Source organism: Phyllobates terribilis, unplaced genomic scaffold, assembly GCF_046119375.1.
Source record: "Phyllobates terribilis strain yellow unplaced genomic scaffold, ASM4611937v1 Scaffold_8__6_contigs__length_399053987, whole genome shotgun sequence".
Lineage (NCBI taxonomy): Eukaryota > Metazoa > Chordata > Amphibia > Anura > Dendrobatidae > Phyllobates > Phyllobates terribilis.
In genome coordinates this window covers 211,707,450-211,729,016 of record NW_027362768.1, presented here as the reverse complement: position 1 = coordinate 211,729,016, position 21,567 = coordinate 211,707,450, and positions in this window count along the sequence as shown.

Sequence of the window (21,567 nt, the reverse complement as noted above, 5' to 3'; positions counted from 1 at the left end):
GGCATTAAAACCGTCTTGATAAGCTATTGTGACCACCACTTCTCTTCCAAGGGGCATTAAAAGCGTCTTGTTAAGCTACTGTGACCACCACGATTCTTCCACGAGGCATTGATATTGTCTTTTTATTCCACTGCGACCTCCACCACTCTTCCAAGGGGCATTAAAATCATCTTGTTAAGCTACTGTGACCTCCACTTCTCTTCCAAGAGGCATTAAAGTCGTCTTCTTAAGCTACCTTGACCTCCACGTCTCTTCCACGGGGCATTGATATTGTCTTTTTATTCCATTGCGACCTCCACCCCTCTTCCAAGGGGCATTAAAACCATCTTGTTAAGCAACTGTAACATCCACGTCTCTTCCAAGGGGCATTAAAACCGTCTTGTTAAGATACTGTGACCTCCACGTCTCTTCCACGGGGCTAAGATATTGTCTTTTTATTCCATTGCGACCTCCACCACTCTTCCAAGGGGCATTAAAACCATCTTGTTAAGCTACTGTGACCTCCACGTCTCTTCCAAGGGGCATTAAAACAGTCTTGTTAAGCTACTGTGACCTCCACGTCTCTTCCACGAGGCATTGATATTGTATTTTTAATCCACTGTCACCTCCAACACTCCTCCAAGATGCATTTAAAACATCTTGTTAAGATACCGTGACCTCCACATTTCTTCCACGGGTCATTGATAGTTTTTTTTTAATCCACTGCGACCTCCAAAACTCTTCCACGGGGCATTGATATTGTCCTTTTTTTGCACTGTAACCTCCACGTCTCTTCCAAGGTGCATAAAACTGTCTTGTTAAGCTACTGTGAACTCCACGTCTCTTCCACGGGGCATTGATATTGTCTTTTAATTCCACTGCGACCTCCATTACTCTTTCAATGGACATTAAAACCATCTTGTTAAGCTACTGTGACATCCACATCTCTTCCATGGGGCATTGATAGTGTCTTTTTATTCCACTGCGACCTCCACCACTCTTCCAAGGGTCATTGATATTGTCTTTTATTCCACTGCGACCTCCACCACTCTTCCAAGGGCATTGATATTGTCTTTTTATTCCACTGCGACCTCCACCACTCTTCCAAGGGGCATAAAAACCGTCTTGTTAAGCTACTGTGACCTCTACGTCTCTTCCATGGGGCATTAAAACCGTCTTGTTAAGCTACTGTGACCTCCACTTCTCTTCCAAGGGGCATTAAAACCATCTTGTCAAGCTACTGCGACCACCACGTTTCTTCCACGAGGCATTGATATTGTCTTTTTATTCCACTGCGACCTCCACCACTCTTCCAATGGTCATTAAAACCAACTTGTTATGCTACCGTGACCTCCACGTCTCTTCCAAGGGGCATTAAAACCGTCTTGTTAAGCTACCGTGAACTCCGCATCTCTTCCACGGGGCATTGACAGTGTCTTTTTATTCCACTGCTACCTCCACCACTCTTCCAAGGGGCATTGATATTGTCTTTTTATTCCACTGCGACCTCCACAACCCTTCCAAGGGGCATTGATACTGTCATTTTATTCCACTGCGACCTCCACCACTCTTCCAAGAGGCATTGAAATTGTCTTTTTATTCCACTGCCACCTCCACCACTCTTTCAAGGGGCATTAAAACCGTCTTGTTAAGCTACTGTGACCTCCACGTCTCTTCCAAGGGGCATTAAAACCATCTTGTTAAGCTACTGTGATCTCCACATCTGTTCCTCGGGGTAATGATAGTGTCTGTTTATTCCACTGCGACCTCCACCACTCTTCCAAGGGGCATTGATATTGTCTTTTTATTCCACTGCGACCTACACCACTCTTCCAAGTGGCATTGATATTGTCTTTTTATTCCACTGCGACCTTCACCACTCTTTCAATGGGCATTAAAACAGACTTGTTAAGCTACTGTGACCTCCACGTCTCTTCCTCAGGGTATTGATATTGTCTTTTTATTCCACTGCGACCTCCACCACTCTTCCAAGAGATATTAAAACCTTCTTGTTAAGCTACTGTGACCTCCATGTCTCTTCCAAGGCTCACTAAAACCGTCTTGTTAAGCTTCTGTGACCTACACATCTCTTCCAAGGGGCATTGATATTGTCTTTTTATTCCACTGCGACCTCCATCACTCTTCCAAGGGGCATTGATATTGTTTTTTTATTCCACTGTAACCTCCACCACTCTTCCAAGGGGCACTAAAACCGTCTTGTTAAGCTACTGTAACCTCCACGTCTCTTCCACAGGGCATTGATATTGTCTTTTCATTTCACTGCGACCTCCACCACTATTCCAAGGGGCCTTGATATTGTCTTTTATTCCACTGTAACCTCCACCACTCTATCAAGGGGCATTTAAAAGGTGTTGTTAAGCTACTGTGTGCTCCACGTCTCTTCCAAGAGGCATTTAAAACGTCTTGTTAAGCTACTGTGACCTCCACGTCTCTTTCACGGGGACATTGATATTGTCTTTTTATTCCACTGCGACCTCCACAACTCTTTCAAGACGCATTAAAATCATCTTGTTAAGCTACTGTGACCTCCACGTCTCTTCCAAGGGGCATTGATATTGTCTTTTTATTCCACTGTGACCTTCACCACTCGTCCAAGGGGCATTGATATTGTCTTTTTATTCCACTGAGACCTCGACCACTCTTCCAAGGCGCATTGATATATTCTTTTTATTCCATTGCGACCTCCACCACTCTTACAAGGGGCATTAATACCGTCTTGTCAAGCTACTGTGATCTCCAAGTCTCTTCCATGGGGCATTAAATGGTCTTGTTAAGCTACTGTGACCTTCACGTTTCTTCCACGGGTCATTGATAGTGTCTTTTTAATCCACTGCGAACTCCACCACTCTTCCACGGGGCATTGATATTGTCTTTTTATTCCACTGTAACCTCCACGTCTCTTCCAAGGTGCATAAAACTGTCTTGTTAAGCTACTGTGACCTCCACGTCTCTTCCAGGGGCCTTAAAACTGTCTTGTTAAGCTACTGTGACCTCCACGTCTTTTACACGGAGCATTGATATTGTCTTTTTATTCCACTGCGACCTCCATTACTCTCTCAATGGGCATTAAAACTGTCTTGTTAAGCTACTGTGACCTACACGTCTCTTCCAAGGGGCATGAAAACTGTCGTGTTAAGCTACTGTGACCTCCACATCTCTTCCACGGGTCATTGATAGTGTCTTTTTATTACACTGCGACCTCCACCACTTTTCCAAGGGGCATTGATATTGTCTTTTACGTCCACTGCGACCTCTAGCACTCTTCCACGGGGCATTAATATTGTCTTTTTGTTTCACTGCGACCTCCACCACTTTTCCAAGGGGCATTGATATTGTCTTTTACGTCCACTGCGACCTCTAGCACTCTTCCAAGGGGCATTAATATTGTCTTTTTGTTTCACTGCGACCTCCACCACTCTTCCAAGGGGCATTAAAACCGTCTTGTTAAGCTACTGTGACCTTCACATCTCTTTCATGGGGCATTAAAACAGTCTTGTTAAGCTACTGTGACCTCAACCTCTCGTCCAAGGGGCATTAAAACCGTCATGTTAAGCTACTGTGACCTCCACGTTTCATCCACGTGGCATTGATATTGTCTTTTAATTCCACTGCGATCTCCACCATTCTTCCAAGGGGCATTAAAACCGTCTTGTGAAGCTACTGTGACCTCCACGTCTCTTCCAGGGGGCATTAATAACATCTTGTTAAGCTACTGTGACCTCCACGTCTCTTTCATGGGGCATTCATATTGTGCTTTTATTCCACTGCGACCTCCCAACTCTTCCAAGGTGGCATTTATATTGTCTTATTATTCCACTGCAACCTTCACAACTCTTTCAAGGGGCATTGATATTGTCTTTTTATTCCACTGCGAACTCTAACACTCTACCAAGGGGCATTAAAACTGTCTTGTTAAGCTACTGTGACCTCCACGTCTCTTCCACGAGGCATTGATATTGTATTTTTAATCCACTGTAACCTCCAACACTCCTCCAAGATGCATTTAAACCATCTTGTTAAGATACCGTGACCTCCACATTTCTTCCACGGGTCATTGATTGTGTCTTTTTAATCCACTGCGACCTCCAAAACTCTTCCACGGGGCATTGATATTGTCCTTTTTTTGCACTGTAACCTCCACGTCTCTTCCAAGGTGCATAAAACTGTCTTGTTAAGCTACTGTGAACTCCACGTCTCTTCCACGGGGCATTGATATTGTCTTTTAATTCCACTGCGACCTCCATTACTCTTTCAATGGACATTAAAACCGTCTTGTTAAGCTACTGTGATATCCACATCTCTTCCATGGGGCATTGATAGTGTCTTTTTATTCCACTGCGACCTCCACCACTCTTCCAAGGGTCATTGATATTGTCTTTTATTCCACTGCGACCTCCACCACTCTTCCAAGGGGCATTGATATTGTCTTTTTATTCCAATGCAACCTCCACCACTCTTCCAAGGGGCATTAAAACCGTCTTGTTAAGCTACTGTGACCTCTACGTCTCTTCCATGGGGCATTTAATCCGTCTTGTTAAGCTACTGTGACCTCCACTTCTCTTCCAAGGGGCATTAAAACCATCTTGTTAAGCTACTTCGACCACCACGTTTCTTCCACGAGGCATTGATATTGTCTTTTTATTCCACTGCGACCTCCACCACTCTTCCAAGGGTCATTAAAACCAACTTGTTATGCTACCGTGACCTCCACGTCTCTTCCAAGGGGCATTAAAACCGTCTTGTTAAGCTACCGTGAACTCCGCATCTCTTCCACGGGGCATTGACTGTGTCTTTTTATTCCACTGCGACCTCCACCACTCTTCCAAGGGGCATTGATATTGTCTTTTTATTCCACTGCGACCTCCACAACTCTTCCAAGGGGCATTGATACTGTCATTTTATTCCACTGCGACCTCCACCACTCTTCCAAGGGGCATTGATATTGTCTTTTTATTCCACTGCCACCTCCACCACTCTTTCAAGGGGCATTAAAACCGTCTTGTTAAGCTACTGTGACCTCCACGTCTCTTCCAAGGGGCATTAAAACCATCTTGTTAAGCTACTGTGATCTCCACATCTGTTCCTCGGGGTATTGATAGTGTCTTTTTATTCCACTGCGACCTCCACCACTCTTCCAAGGGGCATTGATATTGTCTTTTTATTCCACTGCGACCTACACCACTCTTCCAAGTGGAATTGATATTGTCTTTTTATTCCACTGCGACCTTCACCACTCTTTCAATGGGCATTAAAACAGACTTGTTAAGCTACTGTGACCTCCACGTCTCTTCCTCAGGGTATTGATATTGTCTTTTTATTCCACTGCGACCTCCACCACTCTTCCAAGAGATATTAAAACCTTCTTGTTAAGCTACTGTGACCTCCATGTCTCTTCCAAGGCACACTAAAACCGTCTTGTTAAGCTTCTGTGACCTACACATCTCTTTCAAGGGGCATTGATATTGTCTTTTTATTCCACTGCGACCTCCATCACTCTTCCAAGGGGCATTGATATTGTTTTTTTATTCCACTGTAACCTCCACCGCTCTTCCAAGGGGCACTAAAACCGTCTTGTTAAGCTACTGTAACCTCCACGTCTCTTCCACAGGGCATTGATATTGTCTTTTCATTTCACTGCGACCTCCACCACTATTCCAAGGGGCCTTGATATTGTCTTTTATTCCACTGTAACCTCCACCACTCTATCAAGGGGCATTTAAAACGTGTTGTTAAGCTACTGTGTGCTCCACGTCTCTTCCAAGAGGCATTTAAAACGTCTTGTTAAGCTACTGTGACCTCCACGTCTCTTTCACGGGGCATTGATATTGTCTTTTTATTCCACTGCGACCTCCACAACTCTTTCAAGGGGCATTAAAATCATCTTGTTAAGCTACTGTGACCTCCACGTCTCTTCCAAGGGGCATTGATCATGTCTTTTTATTCCACCGCGACCTTCACCACTCGTCCAAAGGGCATTGATATTGTCTTTTTATTCCACTGAGACCTCGACCACTCTTCCAAGGCGCATTGATATATTCTTTTTATTCCATTGCGACCTCCACCACTCTTACAAGGGGCAATAATACCGTCTTGTCAAGCTACTGTGATCTCCAAGTCTCTTCCATGGGGCATTAAATGGTCTTGTTAAGCTACTGTGACCTCCACGTCTCTTCCAAGGGGCATTAAAACCATCTTGTTAAGCTAATGTGACCTTCACGTTTCTTCCACGGGTCATTGATAGTGTCTTTTTAATCCACTGCGAACTCCACCACTCTTCCACAGGGCATTGATATTGTCTTTTTATTCCACTGTAACCTCCACGTCTCTTCCAAGGTGCATAGAACTGTCTTGTTAAGCTACTGTGACCTCCACGTCTCTTCCATGGGCCTTAAAACTGTCTTGTTAAGCTACTGTGACCTCCACGTCTTTTACACGGAGCATTGATATTGTCTTTTTATTCCACTGCGACCTCCATTACTCTCTCAATGGGCATTAAAACCGTCTTGTTAAGCTACTGTGACCTCCACGTCTCTTCCAAGGGGCATGAAAACTGTCGTGTTAAGCTACTGTGACCTCCACATCTCTTCCACGGGGCATTGATAGTGTCTTTTTATTACACTGCGACCTCCACCACTTTTCCAAGGAGCATTGATATTGTCTTTTACGTCCACTGCGACCTCTAGCACTCTTACACGGGGCATTAATATTGTCTTTTTGTTTCACTGCGACCTCCACCACTTTTCCAATGGGCATTGATATTGTCTTTTACGTCCACTGCGACCTCTAGCACTCTTCCAAGGGGCATTAATATTGTCTTTTTGTTTCACTGCGACCTCTACCACTCTTCCAAAGGGCATTAAAACCGTCTTGTTAAGCTACTGTGACCTTCACATCTCTTTCATGGGGCATTAAAACAGTCTTGTTAAGCTACTGTGACCTAAACCTCTCGTCCAAGGGGCATTAAAACCATCTTGTTAAGCTACTGTGACCTCCACGTTTCGTCCACGATGCATTGATATTGTCTTTTAATTCCACTGCGATCTCCACCATTCTTCCAAGGGGCATTAAAACCGTCTTGTGAAGCTACTGTGACCTCCACGTCTCTTCCAGGGGGCATTAATAACATCTTGTTAAGCTACTGTGACCTCCACGTCTCTTCCATGGGGCATTCATATTGTGTTTTTATTCCACTGCGACCTCCCAACTCTTCCAAGGTGGCATTTATATTGTCTTATTATTCCACTGCAACCTTCACAACTCTTTCAAGGGGCATTGATATTGTCTTTTTATTCCACTGCGACCTCTAACACTCTACCAAGGGGCATTAAAACTGTCTTGTTAAGCTACTGTGACCTCCATGTCTCTTCCACGGGGCATTGATGTTGTCTTTTTATTCCACTACGACCTCCATTACTCTTTCAATGTGCATTAAAACCATCTTGTTACGCTACTGTGACCTCCACGTCTCTTCCAAGGGGCATTAAAACCGTCGTGTTAAGCTTCTGTGACATCCACATTTCTTCCATGGGGCATTGATAGTGTCTTTTTAATCCACTGCGACCTCCACCACTCTTCCAAGGGGCATTGATATTGTCTTTTATTCCACTGCGACCTCCACCACTCTACCAAGGGGCATTGATATTGTCTTTTTATTTCACTGCGACCTCCACCACTCTTCCAAGTGGCATTAAAACCGTCTTGTTAAGCTACTGTGACCTCTACGTCTCTTCCATGGGGCATTAAAACAGTCTTGTTAAGCTACTGTGATCTCCACTTCTCTTCCACGGGGCATTAAAACCGTCTTGTTAAGCTACTGTCACCACCACGTTTCTTCCACGAGGGATTGATATTGTCTTTTTATTCCACTGCGACCTCGACCACTCTTCCAAGGGGCATTGATATTGTCTTTTTAATCCACTGCGAACTCCACCACTCTTCCAAGGAACATTGATATTGTCTTTTATTCCACTGCGACCTCCACCACTCTTCCACGGGGCATTGATATTGTCTTTTTATTCCACTGCGACCTCCATTACTCTGTCAATGGGCATTAAAACCGTCTTGTTAAGCTACTGTGACCTCCATGTCTCTTCCAAGGGGCATTAAAACCATCTTGTTAAGCTACTGTGATCTCCACATCTGTTCCTCGGGGCATTGATAGTGTCTTTTTATTCCACTGCGACCTTCACCACTCTTTCAATGGGCATTAAAGCAGACTTGTTAAGCTACTGTGACGTCCACGTCTCTTCCACAGGGTATTGATATTGTCTTTTTATTCCACTGCGACCTCCACCAGTCTTCCAAGAGATATTAAAACCTTCTTGTTAAGCTACTGTGACCTCCATGTCTCTTCCAAGGCACACTAAAACCATCTTGTTAAGCTTCTGTGACCTACACATCTCTTCCACGGGGCATTGATATTGTCTTTTTATTCCACTGCTACCTCCATCACTCTTCCAAGGGGCATTGATATTGTTTTTTTATTCCACTGTAACCTCCACCACTCTTCCAAGGGGCACTAAAACCGTCTTGTTAAGCTACTGTAACCTCCACGTCTCTTCCAAAGGGCATTGATATTTTCTTTTTATTTCACTGCGACCTCCACCACTATTCCAAGGGGCCTTGATATTGTTTTTTATTCCACTGTAACCTCCACCACTCTACCAAGGGGCATTTAAAACGTGTTGTTAAGCTACTGTGTGCTCCACGTCTCTTCCAAGAGGCATTAAAATCATCTTGTTAAGCTACTGTGACCTCCACGTCTCTTAGAAGGGGCATTGATATTGTCTTTTTATTCCACTGCGACCTTCACCACTCGTCCAAGGGGCATTGATATTGTCTTTTTATTCCACTGACACCTTGACCACTCTTCCAAGGCGCATTGATATATTCTTTTTATTCCTTTGCGACCTCCACCACTCTTACAAGGGGCATTAATACCGTCTTGTCAAGCTACTGTGATCTCCAAGTCTCTTCCATGGGGCATTAAATGGTCTTGTTAAGCTACTGTGACCTCCACGTCTCTTCCAAGGGGCATTAAAACCATCTTGATAAGCTAATGTGACCTTCACCTTTCTTCCACGGGTCATTGACAGTGTCTTTTTAATCCACTGCGAACTCCACCACTCTTCCATGGGGCATTGATATTGTCTTTTTATTCCACTGTGACCTCCACGTCTTTTCCAAGGTGCATAAAACTGTCTTGTTAAGCTACTTTGACCTCCACGTCTCTTCCAGGGGCCTTAAAACTGTCTTGTTAAGCTACTGTGACCTCCACGTCTTTTACACGGGGCATTGATATTGTCTTTTTATTCCACTGCGACCTCCATTACTCTCTCAATGGGCATTAAAACCGTCTTGTTAAGCTACTGTGACCTCCACGTCTCTTCCAAGGGGCATTAAAACTGTCGTGTTAAGCTACTGTGACCTCCACATCTCTTCCACGGGGCATTGATAGTGTCTTTTTATTACACTGCGACCTCCACCACTTTTTCAAGGGGCATTGATATTGTCTTTTACGTCCACTGCGACCTCTAGAACTCTTCCACGGGCCATTAATATTGTCTTTTTGTTTCACTGCGACCTCAACCACTTTTCCAAGGGGAATTGATATTGTCTTTTACGTCCACTGCGAACTCTAGCACTCTTCCAAGGGGCATTAATATTGTCTTTTTGTTTCACTGCGACCTCCACCACTCTTCCAAGGGGCATTAAACCGTCTTGTTAAGCTACTGTGACCTTCACATCTCTTTCATGGGGCATTAAAACAGTCTTGTTAAGCTACTGTGACCTCAACCTCTCGTCCAAGAGGCATTAAAACCGTCTTGTTAAGCTACTGTGACTTCCACGTTTCGTCCACGGGGCATTGATATTGTCTTTTAATTCCACTGCGATCTCCACCATTCTTCCAAGGGGCATTAAAACCGTCTTGTGAAGCTACTGTGACCTCCACTTCTCTTCCAGGGGGCATTAATAACATCTTGTTAAGCTACTGTGACCTCCCCGTCTCTTCCATGGGGCATTGATATTGTGTTTTTATTCCACTGCGACCTCCCAACTCTTCCAAGGTGGCATTTATATTGTCTTATTATTCCACTGCAACCTCCACAACTCTTTAAAGGGGCATTGATATTGTCTTTTTATTTCACTGCGACCTCTGACACTCTACCAAGGGGCATTAAAACTGTTTTGTTAAGCTACTGTGACCTCCACGTCTCTTCCACGGGGCATTGATATTGTCTTTTTATTCCACTACGACCTCCATTACTCTTTCAATGTGCATTAAAACCATCTTGTTACGCTACTGTGACCTCCACGTCTCTTCCAAGGGGCATTAAAACCGTCGTGTTAATCTTCTGTGACATCCACATCTCTTCCATGGGGCATTGATAGTGTCTTTTTAATCCACTGCGACCTCCACCACTCTTCCAAGGTGCATTGATATTGTCTTTTATTCCACTGCGACCTCCACCACTCTACCAAGGGGCATTGATATTGTCTTTTTATTCCACCGCGACCTCCACCACTCTTCCAAGGGGCATTAAAACCGTCTTGTTAATCTACTGTGACCTCTACGTCTGTTCCATGGGGCATTAAAACCGTCTTGTTAAGCTACTGTGACCTCCACTTCTCTTCCACGGGGCATTAAAACCGTCTTGTTAAGCTACTGTGACCACCACGTTTCTTCCACGAGGGATTGATATTGTCTTTTTATTCCACTGCGACCTTCACCACTCTTCCAAGGGGCATTGATATTGTCTTTTTATTCCACTGCGAACTCCACCACTCTTCCAAGGAACATTGATATTGTCTTTTATTCCACTGCGATCTCCACCACTCTTCCATGGGGCATTGATATTGTCTTTTTATTCCACTGCGACCTCCATTACTCTGTCAATGGGCATTAAAACTGTCTTGTTAAGCTACTGTGACCTCCACGTCTCTTCCAAGGTTTAATTAAAACCATCGTGTTAAGCTCCTGTGATATCCACATCTCTTCCACGGGGCATTGATAGTGTCTTTTTATTCCACTGCGACCTCCATCACTCTTCCAAGGGTAATTAGAACCGTCTTGTTATGCTACTGTAAGCTCCACGTCTCTTCCAAGGGGCATTAAAACCATCTTGTTAAGCTACTGTGAACTCCACATCTGTTCCACGGGGCATTGATAGTGTCTTTTTTATTCCTCTGCAACCTCCACCACTCTTCAAAGGGGCATTGATATTGTCTTTTTATTCCACTATGACCTCCACCACTCATCCAAGGGGCATTGATATTGTCTTTTTATTCCACTGCGACCTCCACCACTCTTCCAAGGGACATTAAAACCGTCTTGTTATGCTACTGTGACCACCACGTCTCTTCCATGGGGCACTAAAACCATCTTGTTAAGCTACTGTGGTCTCCACCTCTCTTCCAAGGGGCATTAAAACTGTCTTCTTAAGCTACTGTGACCTCCAGGTTTCTTCCACGGGGCATTGATATTGTCTTTTTATTCCACTGCGACCTCCACCACTCTTTCACGGGGCATTGATAATGTCTTTTTATTCCACTGCGACCTCCACCACTCGTCCAAGGGTCATTAAAACCGTCTTGTTAAGCCACTGTGACCTCCACGTCTCTTCCAAGGGGCATTAAAACCGTCTTGTTCAGCTTCTGTGAACTCCACGTCTCTTCCACAGTGCATTGATATTGTCTTTTTATTCCACTGCGACCTCCACCACTCTTCCAAGGGGCATTAAAACCGTCTTGTTAAGCTACTGTGACCTCCACGTCTCTTCCAAGGGGCATTAAAACCGTCTTGTTAAGCTACTGTGACCTCCAAGTCTCTTCCGCGAGGCATTAATATTGTCTTTTTAATCCACTGTAACCTCCACCCCTCTTCCAAGGGGCACTTAAACCGTCTTGTTAAGCTACTGTGACCTCCATGTCTCTTCCAATTGGCAATAAAACCGTCTTGTTAAAACACTGTGAACTCCACAGCTCTTCCAAGGGGCATTGAAATATTGTTTTTAATTAACTCTAACCTCCACGACTCTTCCAACTGGCATTGCGTTTCCTCCTAATTTTAGTCAGCTTTTGCTTTTCAATGCATAGGCGAACACTAAGGGAGACCCACTCCCCAATAATGGGTAAAAGGTTTTAGTACGCTGTAATCCACGTCTGTTTCAAGGGGCATTGCAGTTCCTCATAATTTTTGGAAAGCCTTCCATTCACTGCTTAGGCCAACAGTGTACAGGAGACCCAGTTGCTATAAATGGAAAAAACTGTTTAGTTAAGGCCCTCTGACCTCCATGTCACTTCCAAGGGGCATTGGAGTGCCTCGAAATTTTTGGTAGGCATTGCACTCACTGTATGCCCTACAACTGTGTAGCCGAACCGCTCCTTTTGGTACAGAAACATATCCTACAAGACATGTGTGGTTGACTGGCCTGATATTGATGTGAATGGTCCCTGTTCCTCCTGCTCCTTCTCGTTTGCCACCACCACATCCATCATTCATCACCTGAAACTTTGTTTTAACAGGAGTCATAGAACTGGGATAGTAGCAGGAAAACATCCAGCAATCCTTGGAGGAGGTAGGATATGCACCAAAACGCTTACCACCCCAGGCCTAGCCGCTACTACATACATGCGCTTGCATTCCAAGGAGCATAAATCTAAGGAGATGGATGGCCTAATGATCATGAATAATTTACTCGTTGTGTAGGAGGCCGACTACTGCTGCTGTCTACCGTCTGAGCTTTGTGTTGAAGCCTGATTGACCCAGGACCCGCAATCCTCTATGTCTGGAGGACGTGTTGCATTCCAGTGTCCATCTGTGTCCTGGCTTCCACAATATTAACACAGTGTGAAGGCGTGAGTGAGATAGACCATCCCTGGCCACATTCACTTTTCCACGTGTTTGTGGTTAGGCTGTCCTTCCCACCAAATACACTGGGGAGGGCACAGGTAATCTTTTGGTATGCGCGCTTGTGTATAAGGTGCACCGGGACAAATAGGGGTGGCTGGGGACCGTTTATGGACACCCGGCCGCCCCCAGGCAGCTTGGGACCGTGTGTGGGCACCCGGCCGTGGGGTGGCTGGGGACCGAGTATAGACACCCGGCCGCCCCCTGGCAGCTGGGGACCAAGCATTTACACCCGGCCGCCAGGCGGCTGGGGACTGAGTATGGATACCAGGCCGCCGACGCATCCATGACGTGGTGGCCAGATTCCGCCTCCACATGTCTAAAAAGCCCAAATTCAACTGCAAGCAAGCAGTATGGTATGGCAGCCTAGGGGTGGGTGGGTGGTAGGCTGCATACTTGCGCTTGCATTGCAAGGAATGGGCGAGGTACAATTGAGCACTGCCCTGGGACAAGGACTTGCATGGGGATAGTTGCAAGTCTGCATCATCGGATGCGGCAAGGATCACTTCCGATGGGCACACTTTTAGGCAGTGACCAGGGTGTCAGAGATGCTTCCAAGGGTCTTCCCCATGCTGTTCCCATGTCTTTTCAGCACTGTATGCATGAGTCACACAGCACATGGCCAGATAAGGTTGTAAAATGTTAAAATGCCATTTCCCGGTGAATGCATTTGTCACAGTTGAAAGCAATACAAAAGTGCAAAAACACATAAAAAATGCTACTTGTGAACATGACCCAAGGTGTGGAGGAGTGTTTTTGTTTTTGGTTATTTATTTTACTTTATACACAAGTCATTACCCTGGAAAGGAAGTTCCTTAACATATTTCACAGGAAAACTGTTTCAGCTTAGTTTTTGAACATTTTATTGTGAGCCCGTAAAAGTGGCTTAATACCTCTGACCACATTGTTGACAGCGGTGACCTGGGGGTCAGAAATGCTTCCTGGGCCAATGCCCATGCTGTCCCTATGTCATTTGAGCACTGTCACTATCGTTTTGGGCACTTTTTAGACTTTCTACAGACTGCCGGGGGTGCCGCCGCAAAAATGCTCGGGTCCCCCATAGACTAACATTGGTCTCGTTGCTTGGGTCAAGCACCCGAGTATCACGGAGAACTCGGCCTGACCTTCGAGCACCCGAGCATTTTAGTGCTCGCTCAACACTAGTAAATACATAAGGCCAGAATTATTCAAAACAAAACCGCAGCAATATGGTTTCAATGACGGGATGATCAATCCACATAGCTGCGGGAGGATGATATGGACTTACTGCTTTCTCTGGATCGTTATACTTGATCCACTGAGTATGAGACTTCTACTTATCCTTGTCTCATTCCAGTACAGATTTTCCCTCTGTCCAATTTCCTATTAGCCAACAGGTGGGCTCATTCTATATATATTGTTCCCCTAGTGAACACTAACATTATACCCCTGAGGAAGCCATTCAGTGGCGTAAGGCATGGGGCTCTGGCTCTGTATTGTTTTCCCACTATCTGCCTATCTCCCTGTTGGTGCACCTTCTTTGTGGTAGGTATAATATTTGCTGTATACCTTCTATTTGAATATATATACTGGGCTTAGACAGCAATGTGCCCACACATGCATCATTTGAATGGGATTAATCTTACCTACTTATTTTTCTAATGCAACTGCATTTATTTTGATACAGTTGTTCTATAAGGTAGCAGTTGTAATTGCAGATACTCATCAGATTAATACATTTGTGGGCAGATTTTGGGGAATAATCTGTATTGCCTCTTTATTATTATATGTATTACACTTATATTTTGATATACTACATGCCTTCACGGGTATTTGTTACATGTTTTAACTGGAGTGTGTTTAGTGTTCCTAATAAAATTTCTTTATAATTTTTCAATCCTTGCGGTTTGATTTTTATTGCTTATCAAGAATACTTGGTGCCTAGCATATGTACCCCTTGTCCCACACTAAAGACGCATTTTTTGTAAAATCTAGTTTTTGCATCACCATAATTTGAGAGCTATATTTTTTCCATATTTTGGTCGACAGAGTCATGTGATGGCTTGTTTTTTGCGGGATGAGTTGACGTTTTTATTGGTACCATTTTCAGGCACGTGACATTTTTTGATCGCTTTCTACTCCGATTTTTGGGAGGCAGAATAAACAAAAAACAATTCAGGATTTTTTTTTTTTTATGCTGTTCCGCGTGTGGTAAAATTGATAAGGTACCTTTATTCTTCAGTTCAGTACATTTACAGCAGTACCACATTTATATCGTTTTTTATGTTTTGGTGCTTTTACACAATAAAAGCTATTTTATAGAAAATATATTTTTTTTGCATCGCTTTATTCTAAGAGCTATAACTTTTCTATTTTTTTGGCTGATGGAGCTGTATGGCAGCTTGTTTTTTGCGGGACAAGATGATGTTTTCAGCGGTACCATTTTTATTTATATTTGTCTTTTTGATCGCATGTTATTCCATTTTTTGTCTGGCGGTATAATGATAAAGCATTGTTTTTAATTTTTTTTTTTTCACTGTGTACACTAAAGGGGTTAGCTAGTGGGACAGCTTTATAGGTCAGGTCATTCCGGATGCGATTATCCAAAGATGTGTACTTTTATTGTTTTGTTGTTTTTTTTTCATAATATTTATTGATGGTACATTATATTTTTATTTTCGGTGAATTAATTTTTGGATTTTTTTTTTATATATTTTAACTCCTTTTTTTTCTTTTCTTTTATACTTTATGACAATATGGGACTTTCACTTTTTTTTACTCTGATCCCCTGTATATAATAGGGATGGAGCACCATCCCTGTGCTATACACTCTGTCAGCGCTGCAGATACAGAAGATACTTTGGCCATGCACTGCACATGACCAAAATATCTTCCTGCTGTCTGGTGACCCGGATGTTGTCATGACGACATTGGATCATCATGCCAACATCCGGAAAGCCGCGGCAGACAGCATTGGACGTCGGCAGGAGAGGTGAGTATCGCGATCACCTCCCCTTGACCCCGCAATGCTGCGATCGACTTCAATTGCAGCATTGCAGGGGTTAATGTGCCTAGAGTGGTGCGGGACTGCTCCCAGAACATAGCACCAGGTGTCAGCTGTGACAATAAGCTGACACCCGGCGTACGGGGCGTACTAATACGTACCTGGCTCTTAAAGCCCAGGGCGCAGGTACGTATTAGTACACCTTGGGCTTTTAAGAGGTTAAACCCTGTCTATAGTGTATTTGTGGCAAAATTGTAGTTTTGGCTGAGCCACCATGTTTACCTAATGAAACAATATTGGCGTGCAAAATCAGCAACTTTGTGCAACATGCAGACATGAAAAATTGTGCTAGAGGGTTGTAGTGGTGTAGTTGCTGGCCTAAATTCAATTGGACATATAAACGTTGGAAAGGTTGGCCACCATATGTCAGCCAGTATGCTTGTGGGGTAACTTTGCAAAGTCAGTATTAAGTGCAAGAGCTTCATGTCGAAGTAAAACCTCGGTACACAACATTTTAATAGTATATGCTGCTTGGGACTTAAATCAACGTTGAGGCAATGTTTGATTAGTAGGTAGTGTTGAGCCACCCCCGTAGTGTTCGGGTTCGGTTCGTCGAACACCGGGATGTTCGAGGAACTGTTCGTCGAACTGTTCGTCGAACACCTTAGAACACCGTCGAACACCGTTAAAACCAATGGCAGGCAAACAAAAACACATAGAAACACATAGAAAACACCTGCAAAGGTGTCCAAAAGCTGACAAACTGCTCAGAAGACACTCTCTTTAAAAAAGCCGGCCGGCAAATTCAGCAGCGGCATACACCGGTACCCGACAATTTAGACAAGAAGGAATAGAGCATCACACATAGATTAGATAGATAGAAACATTTCAGTCACACATATAAGAAGCACAGTGACAGTGTTGGTTACTGCACTTGTCATTTAGTGTAAAGGATTTATTAAAAAAAATATTAGTGTTTTCATGCACCGTCTCTTTAAAAAAGCCGGCCGGCAATTCAGCATCTGTACCCGAGAATTTAGAACAGAAGGATAGAGCATCACACATAGATTAGATAGATAGAAACATGTCAGTCACACATATAAGAAGCACAGTGACAGTGTTGGTTACTGCACTTGTCATTTAGTGTAAAGGATTTATTAAAAAAAATATTAGTGTTTTCATGCACCGTCTCTTTAAAAAAGCCGGCCGGCATTTCAGCAGCGGTACCCGACAATTTAGAACAGAAAGAATAGAGCTTCACACATAGATTAGATAGATAGAAACATGTCAGTCACATATATAATAAGTACAGTGACAGTGTTGCTTACTGTACTTGTCATTTAGTGTAAAGGATTTATTTTAAAAAATAATAGTGTTTTCATGCACCGTCTCTTTAAAAAAGCTGGCCGGCAATTCAGCATCTGTACCAGACAATTTAGAACAGAAAGATAGAGCATCACACATAGATTAGATAGATAGAAACATGTCAGTCACGTTTATAAGTACAGTGACAGTGTTGGTTACTGTACTTGTCATTTAGTGTTAAAATAAAGGATTTATTAAAATAAAAATTGGCGTGGGGTTCCCCGTAATTTTAGTCTCTAGCGGAGGTTAAGAAGATGGCTGGGGCAGATGTTTGAAGCCTGGGAAGGGGGTAATACCCATGGAGCTTCCCAGGCTACTAATATCAGCCCCCAGCTGAATACTTAGCCTTTACTAGCTATTAAAATGCGGGACCCCCCCAAAAAAATGACGTGGGGTCCCCCCTATTTTAATAGCTAGCAAAGGCTAGGCAGACAGCTGGGGGCTGATATTAATAGCTCAGGAAGGGTGCCATGAATATTGGCCCCCTCCCAGGCTAGAAACACCAGCCGTCAGCCGCCCCAGAAATGGCGCATCCATAGGATGCGCCAATTCTGACACTTAGCCTCGCTCTTCCCACTGCCCTGTAGCGGTGGCAGTGGGGTAATAGGGCTGGGGTTGATGTCAGCTTATAAGGCCAGCTGACATCAAGCCCAGGTTAGTAATGGAGAGGCGTCTATAAGACACCCCCATTACTAACCCCATAGTCAAAGTTAAAAAAAACACAAACACCCAGAATAAAGTCCTTTAATTGAAATAAACACACAATTCTTTATTGTTCTAAATTAAACCATACTTACCGTCACGCCCATTCCAGTTGAAGCCAACGATCTCCTGTAATAAAAATAAAATGATAAACCAACATCATCCTTACCTTTCGATGGTTCCCAGGACAGCTCCATCTCTGCTACATCGAGATGACAGGCTGGACCGCAGCAGAACGCTGCCATCCAGCCTGTCAACCCGCAGACACTGAGAAGAGCAGGCATGCTTGCGCTCCTCAGTGTCTCGCTGTGACGGCATCCAGATGAGCCGAGGTCATGTCCAATGAACTCGGCGCACCTCATGCACGTCACTGACAGCGTGGGAAAATTCTCCTGCACTCAGCGCTTCAGTGCAGGAGAATTTTCCCACGCTGTCAGTGACGTGCATGAGGTGAGCTGAGATCATTGGACATGAACTCACCTCATGCACGTCACTGACAGCGTGGGAAAATTCTCACGCTGAAGCGCTGTCAGTGACGTGCATGAGGTGAGTTCATGTCCAATGATCTCAGCTCACCTCATGCACGTCACTTACAGCGTGGGAGAATTCTCACGCTGAAGCGCTGAGTGCAGGAGAATTTTCCCACGCTGTCAGTGAGGTGCATGAGGTGAGCTGAGTTCATTGGACATGAGCTCACCTCATGCACGTCACTGACAGCGTGGGAGAATTCTCCTGCACTCAGCACTTCAGCGTGAGAATTTTCCCACGCTGTCAGTGACGTGCATGAGGTGCGCCGAGTTCATTGGACATGACCTCGGCTCATCTGGATGCCGTCACAGCGAGACACTGAGGAGCGCAAGCAAGCCTGCTCTTCTCAGTGTCTGCGGGATGACAGGCTGGATGGCAGCGTTCTGCTGCGGTCCAGCCAGTCATCTCGATGTAGCAGAGCTGAAGCTGTCGTGGGAACCATGGAAAGGTAAGGATGATGTTGCTTTATTATTTTTCTTTTATTACAGGAGATCGTTGGCTTCAGCTGGAATGGGCGTGATGGTAAGTATAGTTTAATTTAGGACAATAAAGAATTGTGTTTATTTCAATTACAGGACTTTATTCTGGGTGTTGTGTTTTTTTTAAATACTTTACTAGAAATTCATGGCGGTCATGTCTAATACTGGCGTGACCCCATGAATTTTGGGCTTAGGGCCAGCTGATAATACCAAGCTGGCCCTAACCCCTTTATTACCCAGTGAGCCACCGCACCAGGGCCCTGGATGAGTTGGGTACAGCGCCAGAAGATGGCGCTTCTATGAACGCGCCATTTTCCGGGGTGGCTGCGGACTGCAATTTGCAGCGGGGGGGGGGGAGCAGAAAGCTTGGGCCTCCCTGCGCTGCAGATTCCAGCCCCCAGCTACCTAGTTGTACCTGGCTGGACACAAAAATAGGGCGAAGCCCCACATATTTTTTTTTTAATTATTTCATGAAATAATTAAGAAAAAAAGGCCTTCCCTATATTGTTGTGTCCGGCCAGGTACAAATAGGCAGCTGGTGGTTGGGGACAGCCCGTTCCTGCCTGCTGTACCTGGCTGGACACAAATATAGTGCGAAGCCCCACTTCAATTTTTTTAAATTATTTCAGGAAATTCATGAAATAATTTAAAAAAAATTGACGTGGGGCTTCGCACTATATTTGTGTCCAGTCAGGTGCAGCAGGCAGGAACGGGCTGCCCCCAACCACCAGCTGCCTATTTGTACCTGGCCGGACACAACAATATAGGGAAGCCCTTTTTTTCTTAATTATTTCATGAAATAATTTAAAGAAAATTGACGTGGGGCTTCTCCCTGTTTTTGTGTCCAGCCAGGTACAACTAGGCAGCTGGGGGCTGGAATCCGCAGCGCAGGGAGGCCCAAGCTTTCTGGGCCACCCCCACTGCAAATTGCAGTCCGCAGCCACCCTGGAAAATGGCGCATTCATAGAAGCGCCATCTTCTGGCGCTGTACCCAACTCATCCAGGGCCCTGATGCGGTGGCTCACTGGGTAATAAAGGGGTTAGGGCCAGCTTGGCATTATCAGCTGGCCTTAAGCCCGAAATTCATGGGGTCACGCCAATATTAGACATGACCACCATGAATTTCTAGTAAAGTATTTAAAAAAAACAAAACACCCAGAAAAAAGTCCTTTAATTGAAATAAACACACAATTCTTTATTGTTCTAAATTAAACCATACTTACCGTCACGCCCATTCCAGCTGAAGCCAACGATCTCCTGAAATAAAAGAAAAATAATAAAGCAACATCATCCTTACCTTTCCATGGTTCCCATGACAGCTTCAGCTCTGCTACATCGAGATGACAGGCTGGACCGCAGCAGAACGCTGCCATCCAGCCTGTCATCCCGCAGACACTGAGAAGCGCAGGCTTGCTTGCACTCCACAGTGTCCAGCATCCAGATGAGCCGAGTTAATGTCCAATGAACTCGGCTCACCTCATGTACGTCACTGACAGCGTGGGAAAATTCTCCTGCACTCAGCGCTTCAGCGTGGGAGAATTCTCACGCTGAAGCGCTGAGTGCAGGAGAATTTTCCCACGCTGTCAGTGACGTGCATGAGGTGAGCTGAGTTCATTGGACATGAGCTCACCTTATGCACGTCACTGACAGCGTGGGAGAATTCTCCTGCACTCAGCGCTTCAGCGTGAGAATTTTCCCACGCTGTCAGTGACGTGCATGAGGTGAGCCGAGTTCATTGGACATGAACTCGGCTCATCTGGATGCCATCACAGAGAGACGCTGAGGAGCGCAAGCAAGCCTGCGCTTCTCAGTGTCTGCGGGATGACAGGCTGGATGGCAGCTTTCTGCTGCGGTCCAGCCTGTCATCTCGATGTAGCAGAGCTGAAGCTGTCGTGGGAACCATGGAAAGGTAAGGATTATGTTGCTTTATTATTTTTCTTTTATTGCAGGGGATCGTTGGCTTCAACTGGAATGGGCGTGATTGTAAGTATGGTTTAATTTAGAACAATAAAGAATTGTGTCTTTATGTCAATTAAAGGACTTTATTCTGGGTGTTTGTGTTTTTTTTAACTTTGACTATGGGGTTAGTAATGGGGGTGTCTTATAGACGCCTCTCCATTACTAACCTGGGCTTGATGTCAGCTGGCCTTATAAGCTGACATCAACCCCAGCCCTATTACCCCACTGCCACCGCTACAGGGCAGTGGGAAGAGCGAGGCTAAGTGCCAGAATTGGCGCATCCTATGGATGTGCCATTTCTGGGGCGGCTGACGGCTGGTGTTTCTAGCCTGGGAGGGGGCCAATATTCATGGCACCCTTCCTGGGCTATTAATATCAGCCCCCAGCTGTCTGCCTAGCCTTTGCTAGCTATTAAAATAGGGGGGACCCACGTCAATTTTTTGGGGGGTCCCCCATTTTAATAGCTAGTAAAGGCTAGGCATTCAGCTGGGGGCTGATATTAGTAGCCTGGGAAGCTCCGTGGGTATTACCCCTTCCCAGGCTTCAAACATCTGCCCCAGCTGTCTGCTTAACCTCCGCTAGAGCCTAAAATTATGGGGAACCCCACGCCAATTTTTTTTTAAATAAATCCTTTATTTTAA